General features: G+C 42.4%; 1 protein-coding gene across 1 annotated transcript in view; it reads left to right on the top strand.

The window, feature by feature from the left end:
* Positions 1 to 15,006, top strand: part of LOC147110961 (protein bassoon-like) — a gene marked incomplete at its 5' end in the record, with an annotated part of 318,704 nt that overhangs the window by 211,866 nt on the left and 91,832 nt on the right. The window contains one exon of the mRNA XM_085999989.1: positions 2,413 to 2,553. The remainder of the gene's footprint in view (positions 1 to 2,412; positions 2,554 to 15,006) is intronic.

Raw genomic sequence — 15,006 nt, 5'->3', positions numbered from 1 at the left:
GCACTGGTTGTCATTTTCCAAAATTCCATAGATTCTAGAACAGATCCTGCGGATTGGAAGATAGCAAATGTAACGCCACTATTTAAAGGAGGGAGAGAGAAAACGTGGAACTACAGACCAGTTAGCCTGACATCAGTAGTAGGGAAAATGCTAGAATCTATTATTAAGGACATGATAACAGGACACTTAGAAAATAATAATAGGATTGGGCAGAGTCAACATGGATTTATGAAAGGGAAATCGTGTTTGACAAATCTGTTCGAGTGTTTTGAGGTTATAACTAGCAGAATAGATAAGGGGGAGCCAGTGGATGTGGTGTATTTGGATTTTCAGAAGGCATTCGATAAGGTGCCACATAAGAGGTTATTAAACAAAATTAGGGCTCATGGGATTGGCGGTAATATACTAGCATGGATTGAGGATTGGTTAATGGACAGAAAACAGAGAGTAGGAATAAACGGGTCATTTTTGAGTTGGCAGGCTGTAACTAGTCGGGTACTGCAAGGATCAGTGCTTGGGCCTCAGCTATTCACAATCTACATCAATGATTTGGATGAGGGGACCAAATGTAATATATCCAAGTCTGCTGATGATACAAAGCTGGGTGGGAATGTAAGTTGTGAGGAGGATGCAAGGAGGCTTCAAGGGGATTTAGACAGGTTAAGTGAGAGGGCAAGAACATGGCAAATGTAATATAACGTGGAGAAATGTGAAGTTATCCACTTTGATAGGAAAAATAGAAAAGCAGAGTATTTTTTAAATGGTGAGAGAATGGGAAATGTTGGTGTTCAGAGGGACCTGGGTGTCCTTGTATACGAATCACTGAAAGTTAACATGCAGGTACAGCAAGCAATTAAGAAAGCAAATGGTATACTGGCCTTTATTAAAAGAGGATTTGAGTATAAGAGTAAAGACGCCTTACTGCAATTATATAGGGCCCTGGTGAGACCACACCTGGAGTATTGTGTACAGTTTTGGTCACCTTACCTAAGGAAGGATATACTTGCCATAGAAGGAGTGCAACAAAGGTTCACCAGACTGGTTCCTGGGATGGGGGCATTGTCCTATAAGGACAGATTGAGTAGACTGGGCCTATATTCTCTAGAGTTTAGAAGAATGAGAGGTGATCTCATTGAAACATACAACATTCTTACAGGGCTTGACAGGGTAGATGCAGGGAGGATGTTTCCCCTAGCTGGGGAGTCTAGAACCAGGGGTCACAGTCTCAGAATAAGGGGTCAGCCATTTAGGACTGAGATGAAGAGAAATTTCTTCACTCAAAGGGTGGTGAATCTTTGGAATTTTCTACCCCAAAGGGCTGTGGGGGCTCAGTCGCTGAGTATATTCAAGATATGGTGTGGAGATGCCGGAGTTGGACTGGGGTGGACAAATGTAAGAAATCACACAACACCAGGTTATAGTCCAACAGCTTTATTTGAAATCACAAGCTTTCGGAGCGCTGCTCCTTCTTCAGGTGAAGTGGAGAAATGCATAAAGACACAGCTTATATAGTCAGAGAATCATGTCAGATGTTTACAGGTAACCTTTCCAACTGCCATTTGTCACACCTCGGCAGAGAGATAATCACAGCAGTCAAAGGTGTGAATGGTGTCCAAACAGGTCAGTCAGGGAAACATTACATCAAAGAACAATGAGGTGGGGTCACAAGGGGTCAAATATTGCAGGTGCTGGGGTCTGTATGAAAAACAAAAAAACAGACAAAAAACGAGTCGACATTGGCTTGTTCTCTCTACACAGATGCGGCCGGACCTGCTGTGATTCCCAGCCAAAAAAAATGTTTTTTGTCTGTTTTTTTGTTTTTCATACAGACCCCAGCACCTGCAATATTTGACCCCTTGTGACCCCACCTCATTGTCCTTTGATGTAATGTTTCCCTGACTGACCTGTTTGGAAACCATTCACACCTTTGACTGCTGTGATTATCTCTTTGCCGAGGTGTGACAAATGGCAGTTGGAAAGGTTACCTGTAAACATCTGACATGATTCTCTGACTATATAAGCTGTGTCTTTATGCATTTCTCCACTTCACCTGAAGAAGGAGCAGCGCTCCGAAAGCTTGTGATTTCAAATAAAGCTGTTGGACTATAACCTGGTGTTGTGTGATTTCTTACATATATTCAAGATAGAGATCGATAGATTTTTGAATATTAAGGGAATCGAGATATGAGGATAGTGCAGGAAAGTGGAGATGAGGTAGAAGATCAGCCATGATCTTATTGAATGGCGGAGCAGGCTCGAAGGGCCAAATGGTCTACCCCGCTCCTATTTCTTATGTTCTAATGAATCCACATCTTCCAGCTCACAAACATTTCTGCTCTTTGATTTACCTGGTGTTGTACTGGGGTTTATTAATGCCCTAAATTTAAAGAATTAATGTGCTAATCTCAACAGGACTGCAGAACATCTTCAGTATTGAAGGCCAGACAGCAACAGGAAGCCATGAGTCTGTGTGAGGGCAGAGAATGAATTACCTCACTGTCCTTACCCAGCACTGCAGGAAAAATTACCCCAGCATCTGACAGCTCTGCCAAGGTAAGCTCACCATAATCACTTGCCTTTACAAATGTAGAACATTATGTTGAAGGTTGCAGAGGACAAATCTAAACAGTCAGAGAAGTCTGAAGACACAGAAAATAATTCTTACACACGGTAGAATGAAAATATAAAAGAATAGTCAAATCTTTTGGATTTGTGTCCATTTGTAGCCTCACGATTGTCTATTATGTGCTCTAAAAATTATAACATGATTGTTTAATTTTTTAGCATTTTCCCACAAGAATGAAACTATAATAAGGCTACAATTCTTTTCTTTATTTGGCAATCATTGTCTAAACAATCATTTTTTGTGTGAAGAAATACTCGGTGATTCTCTTGATTTCCTTGATTTCATGTTACATGATAGAGTGAAAGGGATAGAAATAAAACAAACTTAGGAATATGCCACAACAATAGTCATGGCACATCGCACTGCGGGACAGTCTGAGACTGCTCGTAGAAGTGAGTATCCACACACAGAAAAAAATCCTTTAAAATAATCTAATTTTTAATAGAATCACATGATTTTTCCAATTGTTATACGAGTTGTCTTGGAATCGTATTGGCCAGTTGTGGGCATGTGGCCTTTGAAATGTTCATGACATTTTCCAGAAATCACATTGGCCAGTAGTGTTTGTGAATTTTTAGATGATAGTGTTGCTGCTAAGCAATCTTGCTGGGCAATAGTAATTAGGTGAGCTCTTGTTTTTGCAATCTCATTGACTGACTAATTATAAGCATGCGATAGACCTGACTGTTCTGTCTTGCATTGATAGCGTTCTGGATCAATGCCAATAAAAGTAGCCCAGATGAGGACTGAAATTCAGTGTGTTTAAGTTTATTCAGCAATTGTTTATTGACCCTTGGTAATCACACAGCTTGCTCATTGGTGTTGACTGCAGTGAGAGTCTGTGGGAACAGTCTTAGTGAAAAATCACATCTGTCATTGGCTCCTGGTAACTGCTGGTCTTTCATCAATGGTAATTATGTGTCCGTTACAATGACAAAGTCACATGTTTTAGCAGTTTCAACTGATTTTTCTTCGGATACAAAAGAATACCTTTCAAACAAGTATATGAAGTATAAATTAAGAGGGGAGTTACATTTTCTTCCCATTTATAATAAAATTAATAGAGATAGGTAGTACAGGTGTACAGGCAAGCAAGTAATCAATAGTAGGACATATGCAATATATAACATTTGTATGTTGGTGTGAGGAAGAAACAAAGGGATAGGGAGAGAGCAGTGCAGTAGAATTAACTTTGGATTACTGTAGCAAAGAGCTAGCCCAGCCATGATGGACTGTGGCTTCTTTCTGTGCTTTAAACTTCTATGATACAATCCTAGCTGTTTATGTTGGTCCTTCCAACATAAACAGCAACAAATGACTTCAGTTGCACACTTCTGAGCTATAGTAGGACCATTGCTGATTCCAAACAGATTATTTGAAGCAAGGGGCAGTGTCTCTGTGAAAAGAGTGTTCAGCAAACTTTGTTTAGGGAAAAGAGAAAAACCACATGACATTTTATATTTGATAGCATCATGTACAAGCACTGCAGTGCTGTGTTTCAATGTGATGTATTTTATGTGGTACATTTATGAACAAATGATAACAGGATTGGAAAATTCAATACTCAGTTTTTGCTCAGAGGGGTCTGCGTACTGTATGATTGGACTAACATGATTCAAGGTCAGTGGTTGGATTGAAGCCAGAAGCTGTGCATATGTATAACTATCACCACACTGGATCCTGTATTCAAAAGCAGCATGGATGTATCATTACAAAGCGGAGAAAGTTATTTTGGTGATGGAGGAACTGGTATTTGAGAGTAACAAAAGGTGAATTTGTCTTGGCAGGGTCAGTGTTCCTTTGCCTGGTATCCCTAATAATTACACTATGAATGGAGTACAACTCCAACATGTCTCTTGAATCTACACAACTAAAAAGTAGCCAGAATTACTTTTTATATCATGTATGCAGGCACTGCAGACCACCCTAGACAAATGTACCATCAAACTGACAAACTTTTCCATCTGTTCAACCTTATTATTTCAGTTCTAAACACACAAAAACAATTCTTAGTTAACTTGCACGTGTTTGACATTTTGAAAAACCTATGGTTTCATCAGTGCAAAGATTTATTAAAATGACAGGGGCTTTAAAAAGAAGTTTCACCTTGAATGTATCTTTCATTGACAGGTAGTAATTTTTCTTATATAATTGCAGATGCTGCTTTCAATCACCTTCCTACTCAGCATACCACTTTTGCGGGTTATAACGCTTTCCTTCAAAAGGAATAAAAGTTTCTTTTCTCTTTCTTTCCCAATTGCTTTCCTTCTAATGCCACCTCTATATTCTACCTTTTCCTCCCCCTCCACCTTTCCTCTGTCTCTTTCCCCTCCTCTTCTTCTGCCCCTCACATCTTTCCTTTTTTTCTCTCTCCCAACTGCCAAAATTCCTAAAAGTGAAAAAATATGTTCTGAAACAAAGCTGTTGATTTTCACCTGATGGAGTCGGGTTGTGTAGTGCAGGTACAGCCATCTTGAGGAAAGGAGGAGAAGGTGGTTAAAATATCCCCTGTTTGATTTAGAAAATGTGAAATAGGATACAGCAAAATCATAGTTTAGAAGTCTCCTGATCTATCCAGAGGACCCCAGATTACCTGTGCCACCTATGCAGCTCCCGATTCCCAATGTTACAGACAAACCTGACTGTACTGTTCCAATGCCGTGTCTAGAGCAGTGCGACTGGAAGGTATGCCTATGGCATCACGAATTAGAATTGGCACAGGTGATCCAAAACCTTCCCAGATGATGTGTCGAAAAGGGTCTTGTGCTTGATGGTATTGGCTGTGGTAGTACATGCATGGTGCAAGCAGGGAATAGTGACAAAACAGCACGCAATTAATTAGTTTTGTGCGCATGTGATATAAAGAAAGGGAATGTACCCTCTGTCTGCTGGTCCTATGTGAGTTGTTTGGCTAGCCCAAGCCAGTTCCCAGTGGGCATGGGCCCACAGTTTAAAACTGGCCTTGATTTGATATGACACAGGCAATCTTCCTCACAGAGGCCACATAATGGATGGTGTAGGAGATGAGAAAATGTCACACTGGTGCAATTATAGTTGCTGCTCTGAGTTTGAGGCTCAGGCACATTGGTACAGAGTAGAGGGAGCTCGACTCTGCATTTTCAACTGTGATACACCTGACCTGCAAGTGCACGATGTGGACAGTGAATACCCGAAATGGAAAGTGTTCCATTCTACTGTACATTACATAGGATATACTGCACAGAATCAGGCCATTCAGCACAATCAGTCCATGCTGGCATTTATGCTCCACACGAGCCTCCTCCAGTCTTTCCTCATCTAAGTCTATCAACATAACCTTCTATTCCCTTGTCCCGCTTATGCTTGTCTAGCCTCCCCTTAAATGCATCTATACTATTAGCTTCAACCACTCCCTGTGGTGGCGAGTTCCACATTCTCACCACTCTTTGGCTAAGAAGTTTCTTCTGAATTCCCTATTGAATTTCTTGGTGACTATCTTATATTGATGGCCTCTAGTTATGCTCTTCCCCACAAGTGGAAACATTCTCTCTGTTTCCACTCTATCAAAACCTTTCATCATTTTAAAGACCTCTATTAGATCACCCCTCAGCCTTTTTTCAAGAGAAAAGAGACTCAGCCTGTTCACCATTTCTTGATATGCATACCCTTGCATCTGGTATCACCCTTGTAAATCTTCTCTGCATCCTCACCAGTGCCTCTATATCCTTTTGATAATATGGTGACCAGAACTATACGCAATACTCTAAGTGTGGCCAAACCAAGGTTCGATACAGGTTTAGCATAACTTCCCTACTTTTCAATTCTGTACCTCTAGAAATAAACCCTAGAGCTTGCTTTCCTTTTTTTATGGCCTTGCTAACCTGTGTCGCAACTTTTAGTGATTTATGTATTTGTACTCCGAGATCCCTTTGTTCCTCTACCCCACCTAGACTCGCACCCTCCAAGTGACAAGTGACCTCACTATTCTTCCTACCAAAATGTAATACCTCACATTTATCTGTGTTGAACTTCATTTGCCAATGATATGCCCATTCTGCAAGTTTATTAATGTCCTCCTCTAATTTGTTGCAGTCCTCCTCCGTATTGACTATTTCCCCAATTTGGTGTCATCTGCAAATTTAGAAATTGTGTTTTTGATTCCAAAGTCTAAATCGTTAATGTAAATTGTGAACAGCAGTGGTCCCAGCACTGATCCTTGTGGAATACCACTACCCACTTTCTGCCACTGTGAATAGCTACCCTTTACTCCTACTCTGCTTTCTGTCCTGAAGCCAGCCAGCAATCCATTCTGCTACTTGTCCCCTGACTCTGCATTCTCTGACCTTGTTCATCAGTCTATTATGAAGGCCTTTTGAAAATCCAGATAAATTACATCATCTGCATTACCATTGTTTACTCTCTCTGTTACCTCTTCAAAAATTTCAATAAGGTTGGTCAAGCAAGACTTTTCCTTTTGAAATCCATGCTGACTATTCATCATTATTATATATTTGGTTTCGAGATGTTCTTCTATTTTCTCCTTTAGTAGGGATTCCATTATTTTTCCTACCACCGATGTTAAGCTGACTGGTCTATAATTCCCTGGACATGTTCTATCTCCCTTCTTAAACATCGGTATTACGTGAGCTATCTGCCAGTCCTCTGGCACTACACCTTTTTCTAACTAATTATTAAATATGCGTAGTAATGCTTCTACTATCTCTTCCCTAGATTCTTTTAAAATGGGTGGATACAATCCATCCGGACATGACATGGGTTTTATCCACTTTGAGTTTGATTAGTTTATTTAACTTATCCCTTTTTAAAATTTTAAATGCACTTATCTCATTACAGTGTCAGCTGTGGCTCAGTTGGTAGCACCCTCGCCTCTGAGTCAGAAGGTTGTGGGTTCAAGTCCCACTCTAGGGACTTGAGCACATAAAACTAGGCTGACACTGCACTTTTGGAGTCTACCATCTTTCAGATGAGACGTTAAACCAAGGCCCCGTCTGCTCTCTCAGATGGACGTAAAAGATCCCATGGCACTATTTTGAAAAAGAGTAGGGGAGTTATCCCCGGTGTCCTGGCCAATATTTATCCCTCAACCAACATAACAAAAAACAGATTGTCTGGTCATTATCACATTGCTGTTTGTGGGACCTTGCTGTGCGCAAATTGGCTGCCGCGTTTCCCACATTACAACAGTGACTCCACTTCAAAAGTACTTCATTAACTGTAAAGTGCTTTGAGACGTCCGGTGGTCGTGAAAGCCACAATATAAATGCAAGTTTTTCTTTTTCTTTTTACTAATCTCATCATCTATGTCCATGTCCACCTGTTCTATCTCCCTGGTAAATACTGAAGCAAAATAATTATTTAATATTTCTGCCATCTCTCTATCGTTACCTGTGGTATTATCCTGTCTATCCCTTAATGGCCCTATTCCCATCCCAACCGTCCGTTTTTTTTATTGATGTGCCTATAAAATATTTTAGTAACCTCCCTCACCTTAATGAGCATAAAGTTCATGGTAACATAGGAGCTCTAAATTGCTGCTTTATGAAATTTGTACCCTTGATTGCTCGCATAGAGACCAATACCACAGGTAGACAACAAGCACAGGCCAGATCCTTCCACATGGGCCAAGAAGGAAACTTCGAGAAAGAGTCACCACAGGTCACTCTCGCACAGTTCCTAACAGCTGGTTAAAGTGCGACATCAGTGGTAGCCTGAGGGAAAGTCCAGCTCTCAGCGGAGAAAGGTGCATGGCACAGGAGACTGTGGTATGGGAGAAACCAACCAAATATATAGTGTGCTATAAAATATAAAGGAATAAAATTGAAGACAGCTGCTACAAGCATTACTGATGTCAGCCAAGCATAGATTAGGTTTCAGTAGGAAGTTAATAGAGCAATATCAGCAGTTGGGTGGAAATCTAGATACATTTTTATACTGTGTCTGGCTGGAAAAGGCTTGAGCATGATTCCCACACACGGCTGGAGCAATTATTCAGCTGCCGCACTTAGATTAGATTAGAGCTTTTGTGGACATCAGTTTTTCCTGTGCCATGGTTTTGCCACTGTCCACTAACAAGCATTAGTGTCCCTACATAATGCAATTCACATTCAGGTCTCACTGCCTTGTAATATTGACAAGCAAGTGAGTGATTCTTAAAAAGATTGTTACCAGAACCCATTACAGAACATGTCCTGAATTTATTTCAGGGGTTTAAACTCCTACTTTATGTCTCTATAAATGAACTACAGGTTGACTATCCCTTATCCGAAAACCTTGGGACCAGCTGTGTTTCGGTTTTCGGAAATTTTCAGATTTCAGAAGGTATTATTTCAGACTGGGAAACTCTGAACATTAAATTAATTTGGTAATTAGTATTTGTATTTAATATAAATTTTAAAAGCTCAGGCTACCTCTTGCGACTGTTCCGTGTCTCATTCCCCTTCCTGCTTCTCTGTGCTGCCGCTCATGGTCTGTTTACAGCTCCCCCTGCTCCGTATCTGAATTCCTTGACTTAGCGGGGGTCTGGGGCTCGACTGCCGCCGCCAGTTGTGGGAAAGCCGGATATCGGCTGACTCCTACGCTAAGCTGGCCCGCAAATCAGGTCAGAAAAGTATCGGCCGCGTCGGGTCATGTTAGGCGCCACTCGGGTTATGTCGTGCTCACGACTTACGCTCCACAAAAAAAACTTTCGGTTTTCAGAGGTTTTCGGTTTTCAGAAGTGCAGATAAAGGATAGTTTACCTGTACTAGTGAAACAGCCATGAATATGAATTCTTTACATCGTATAAGGTTGTATAAACTATATTATTAATTTGAAATACTTGAGGGTCGATTTTCCCTCAGGTGCGGGGAATTGTCGGGTTCCCCGAATGTCGGGGTCCCCACGCGAATCTAAATGGGTCTGCCACATCGATGCAATTTTCCCTCAATTGGCCAATTCATTTCCAGCGTGTGGGCACCCTTGCTAATTGACTATTTCCAGTCAGAAAGCCCCACAGTATGATGTCATCAGTCGTGGTCCTTTCAAGGTCCACAGCAAGCACTGCATCCTCTGAAGGCTTCCAAACGAACCATACAGGATGGCAGATGAGCCTGCAGCAGCTGTGGCCAGTGCCAGACCCAGAGCTGCCTCCAAATTCAACGAGGCTTCACTGCAGGCATTATTGGATGGGGTTAGGGCCCACAGGGAGGTCCTCTTCCCTAGGTCAGGGAGGAAGAGGCCTACCACTGAGACCAAGGCTGCATGGATGCAGGTGTCAGCAGATGTCAACTCGCTGGGAGTCACTAGAAGAACCTTGGCATTACATCTCTAACTCCTTCCTTTACTCCCCCACAGTACCATCCAGAGCCCCCGTCCCCACTGTGGAGGAGGAAGAGGCTGTGCAGCCAGACTCCTCAGAGGAAGCTCCAACCTCTGAGGGCACAGCGTCAGCAGAAGTAAGCGCAGCCAGCACCAGCGCAGACACTCACACCTCGGGGGGGACCTTCAGGACATAGAGTAGTGTTGTCACCTGGTGTTTCACAGCTCACAAGTGAGCATCAGCAGATTCTGGAGACAGGGACAGCAGTGGAGAGTCCTCGTCGGAGGGCGCAGGACTCTGCCAGCTCAGCTCAGCTGCATGTCGACCCTCTGCCTTTGGGTCCATCCGCAAGAGAAGAGGTGACGGATCTCCATGCACAGATGCAGGAGTCTCTGGCAGGTTTTGTCTCCAGGGTCGCTGCGAGTGTGGAGCGAATGAAGGAGTCCATAGCAAAGATGAGCTGAGCCTTTGCGTAGTCATTGGCGCATGAACGCATCACCATGGAAAGGTTGGCACCCTCCGTGGAGGAGATAAGTCGCCAGGGTATGGAAAACATGGTGAGTATTCATAATAGAATGACATCTCTTGAGAAGCAATGGGCATCCATTGAACAGAGAAACCAGACCTTCATGGAAGTCCTTCTGAGTAGGACTGTCAGTGCAGATACGGGTCCCCATGGCCCCCTGATGCGCAGCAAGGTGTTCTCAAGCCACATCCAAGCGCTGACCCCTTCTGGCCTGTGCAGCTTCAGGTGAGTGAGCAGCAGCCTGGAGCTCCTGCTGATGATGCTGCTGTTCCTGGTTCTGCTGCTGACGCCTCTGCTGCTGGAGATCCTCTAATGGCAAGAAGGGAAGGGAAAAAAGGCCTCCCATACTTCTGGTAGATGCCTCCGTTGAGGAAGCGCTGAGTGAGGGTGCTGAGAGGTGCTTCCCAGGAGTTCACATTGGAGAAGTGTGTGAGGCTCCAACCTTCCACAGCTGTGCCTAAGCTTGGAACAAGTTGCCCCAAGCCTGAAACAACAAGGTCCTGCAACCTACAAATGTTGTCTGATTAAATCTCTTTTTTCCTGATTGACGTGCAGCTGATAGTAAGCAAGCCGATATTGTTCACGCCAGCTTTCATCAGCGGGGTTCCCACCAGGCATGTTTAACGTGGGCAAAGGCTGAAAATAGCAAAGGCCCCTTAAAATGGCATTATAGATGCCAATTATTGGTGATTAGGCTGCCTAAAGACCAGTCCCGCCTGCTGCGGGCAGGACTGACTCGGGTTGGATTGAAACGCTGGGGTGAAAGTCGGACGGGACGGGGAATCAGGCGGGGGGGGGTCGCGACTTCCTATTTTTGCATTTCCCCCCCCCCCAACCCGCCTGACGGCTCCAGGAAAATCGGCCCTTTGATCGCTCACAAAAATGAGAACGGTTAATTGAATACTGGCAAGGTTTTCTGGAGGTCTTAACCATTTCAGTTCTGGGATAAACTGACATTTTGCAGCTCCAGGAACACACACAACTGCACAAATGGCATCTTACCATAACATCTAACTAGATATTGTTGAAGCAGAGTCCATGCGTACTTTCAAAAGCGAATTAGACGGTGCCTCGAAAAAGAGGAGTGTTAAATCATACGGGGAATCATAAGAGAATTAGATTAGACAAGTTGGCTGGTGGAGAAAAAACACCAGTGCAGACCTGATGTGCCAAATGGTCTGTTTTGTGTTGTAACAGTCTGTGATTCTGTGTGTGCTTGGAAGTTTCTAAACTATAATTAAATTACTCCTTGTATTGTACACATAGAATGCACATCTGTGAGCTTGTAACTTCTGCAGAGGACCACACTTGAGTTACATGGGCTGCTTTATTTTCCTCTTCAAATTTTCAGATTGTCATTATTATAACTCTCAGTTTTTTGAAGCTTGAGATTGTCTAAGTCTGCACTGAGCTCACTGTATATCCACTGCACCACAGTATATTGGTATGGCATACTGTTGGGTCACAATGATGCAGTATATGGTTCATGGCCACTGTTCTCCAGCAGAATAGTTCATCATCTTAACAAATTGTGGGAGACGGGGGCCCAAGTTGAGGATATGCTTACCAACAGGGTGGGAAGGCCAACTTGGGAAGCTCTCATGCACCTATAGAGGTGTCAGCTGCAACAGTGCTTCTGAATTCCTGCCTCAGAAGGAACTGCTGCTTCCATCCCGGGGCATTTTCATTTTCCACAGGTCAGCTTGTAGAGTTTGGGTGAGATTGCCAGTTTAATGCTGAATCATAGACAATTATTTTTTCCTGTTGATTAATGCCCACTACAAACTGGATTGACGTGACCCATATTCATTTTACCAAGATCAACTGACAGAGGAGGCTTTCATCCTATTACTCTAGACCAGATTCAAACTTATTGGTGAATTCTGTACTTTTTTACTTTTCAAAATTCAATGTTGATTTGTTTTACTTAGGCAAATATTTACAATTGTACCATAAGAAGTTTTGCCATGGATTTTCATATTTTTGGCCATTTTACCAGAAGCACTATATATAATTTTCACCAATTACTTCACAACCAGTTGGCAACAACTTGACTGTTGCCTTGTGCTTTATTCAGCTTTTTGTCCCTTATTCCAGCATAAAGCCTGCATGTTCTTATACTGGAGCCTGACCATTCCCTTGGTCTTCTAAATCAGTACTTTCCTTCTTTTGTAAAATTAAGAAGGGTAAAAGAATTCTTGGCTTGATCCTTCCAAATCCAGATATCTAGATCAAAAAGTTCACCTGTAGATTCGAACACCAAAGCCTCAAAAGTTGACTAGTACCGTGTGCTTCACTTAGCCAGTGCCAGTCAGCCAGTGGCTCAGTGGGTAGCACTCTCACCTCGGAGTCAGAAGGTTGTGGGTTCAAGTCCCACTCCAGAGACTTGAGCACAAAAATCTAAGTTGAGGCTCCAATCCAGTACTGAGGGGGTGCTGCACTGTCGGAGGTGCTGTCTTTCGGATGAGACGTTAAACCAAGGCCCCGTCTACTCTCTCAGGTGGACATAAAAGATCCCATGGCACTATTTCGAAGAAAAGCAGGAGAGTTATCCCCGGTGTCCTAGCTAATATTTATTCCTCAATCAACATAACAAAAAACCAGATTATCTGGTCATTATCACAGATACTACACTTCAAAAGTACTTAATTGGCTGTAAAGTGCTTTGAGACGTTCGGTGGTCGTGAAAGGTGCTTGCTTTCTTTCTCTCTATTATAGTATAGAAGCAAGACAGCATTCTGTTTTTCAGAATCAAAGTAATTTGATAAAGAAGATCAGAAGCAGTCTTAATAGATGACCGAATTACAAGGGAGAGAGAGTGAAAGCAAAGTGCTGGCAATCAGCTACGATACAACCCTACAATGCACAAGTGTTGTGGAAAAAAATGATTTCCAACAACATACAGGAAACTTTGTTATATCCGGCACCGACGGGACTGAGCTGTTGCCGATCTATCAAAACTGCCGGACATACAAAGTTAATGTTGAAGCATACGGAGGTTTTCATCTCCGTATCTGACAACAAACACTGTTGCTTAGCAACAGCTTGTAAACAGTCAGCCCGTACCTTGGAAGCGTCTCTGTAGCTTAGCAACAGCTTCAGAGAGACTTTCCAGAGCCCGACTGTTGAAAACAAAGCCACGAGAAGAAAAAAAACCTAACAAAACGGCTCCTGATTTCTGCCGGTAGATCCAGGTTTCCGGACATACAACCTCTGGATAAACCAAAGTTTCCTGTATCTGGAAAATTCCTCTCCAGCCATCGCTAAGGTGATCAAAACTAGTCCAGGAGACCACATTAACCATGATTTGGTACATACCTCTTGCATGACTTGATCACTGCCTCAGCCAGGAACCAGTCCAGCTCTCTTTCAAAGTACAGGAAACTTTCTGGTATCCGGCACTGATGGGACCGAGCTGCTGCCGTTCCATCAAAACTGCCGGAGAAACCAGCGCTAATGTTAAAACATATGGAGCTTCTGAGCTCCGTGTGAAGCAACAAACCCTGTTGCTTAGCAACAGCTTCAAAACAGTCGGCGTAGCTTGCAAGCATCTCTGTAGCTAAGCAACAGCTTCAGCTAGACCTTGCAGAGCCACGACTGGAGAAAAAAAGCAACGAGAAGTAAAAAAAACTTATCTGAACCGACTCCTGAATTTTGCCGGTGGATAGAGCTTTCCGGACATTTAACCTCCAGTTAAATGAAAGTTTCCTGTACCACACTATGTGGCACACATACTAACTCAGCCAATGAAATACCTCTCTTTATTTTAATTATTATTTTGTTAGGTGCTTCAGTATTACAATGACGAAATCTGACAATGATATTTCTGGAGTATAGCCAGTCACACTACACAGTAACTGTGTTGATAAGTTATTTAATTCAAGATCAAGGCCAAGTAACATTAGTTGCATAGCATTATTATCTGTTAAAGGTATCAATGTATGAAAAGCCCTAAAACAACAGATTGCATCACATAATACAGACAATTTATTTTCATCTGACAGCACATTCGCTATTGACCACAGAATTAATGGGCCAGATTTTGCTGATTTGGCATCTCGCGGTGTGCCCCATTAGTTAGACTTCTTCATGCACGTTTAAGTTTAAAAAAAATTTGCCCACAAAGTTGCTGGAAATGCGAGCTGATGTGAGAGCAACAGGGCATCTGAGATCTTGGTGAACAATGGGACAAACAGTGTATCTCCTTAACCAATAAGATTAAAGTATTGAGAAATAAAGAGAGGAAGGACTGAGAAGGAGAGTGAATTAGTGTGTGTGAATTCAATGTCAAATCATGTACAGAAAGATAAATAGAGGGAAAGAAAGATTGGATTAAGAGAGAGACAAAAAAGAGGCAGGAAGGAAAAGTAAGAAAAAATATAATTATTTTAAGTTTTTAAAATCTCCTAAAACAATTCACAACCTAAGGAATGAGAATCCACACTTATAATGGTTTACTTTCTGGGCAAGAGAGGTTGATTGGATAAATATTTGAAAAAATAAAAATTGCTGGTCTATGGGGAAAGAGCAGGGAAGTGGGACTAATTGGATAACTCT

Source organism: Somniosus microcephalus, chromosome 11 (genome assembly GCF_052327205.1).
Source record: "Somniosus microcephalus isolate GS21.2 chromosome 11, FLI_Smic_1.0, whole genome shotgun sequence".
Taxonomy (NCBI): domain Eukaryota; kingdom Metazoa; phylum Chordata; class Chondrichthyes; order Squaliformes; family Somniosidae; genus Somniosus; species Somniosus microcephalus.
The sequence above is the reverse complement of the archived record's forward strand: the minus strand, read 5'-3'. Positions and strand labels throughout refer to the sequence as shown.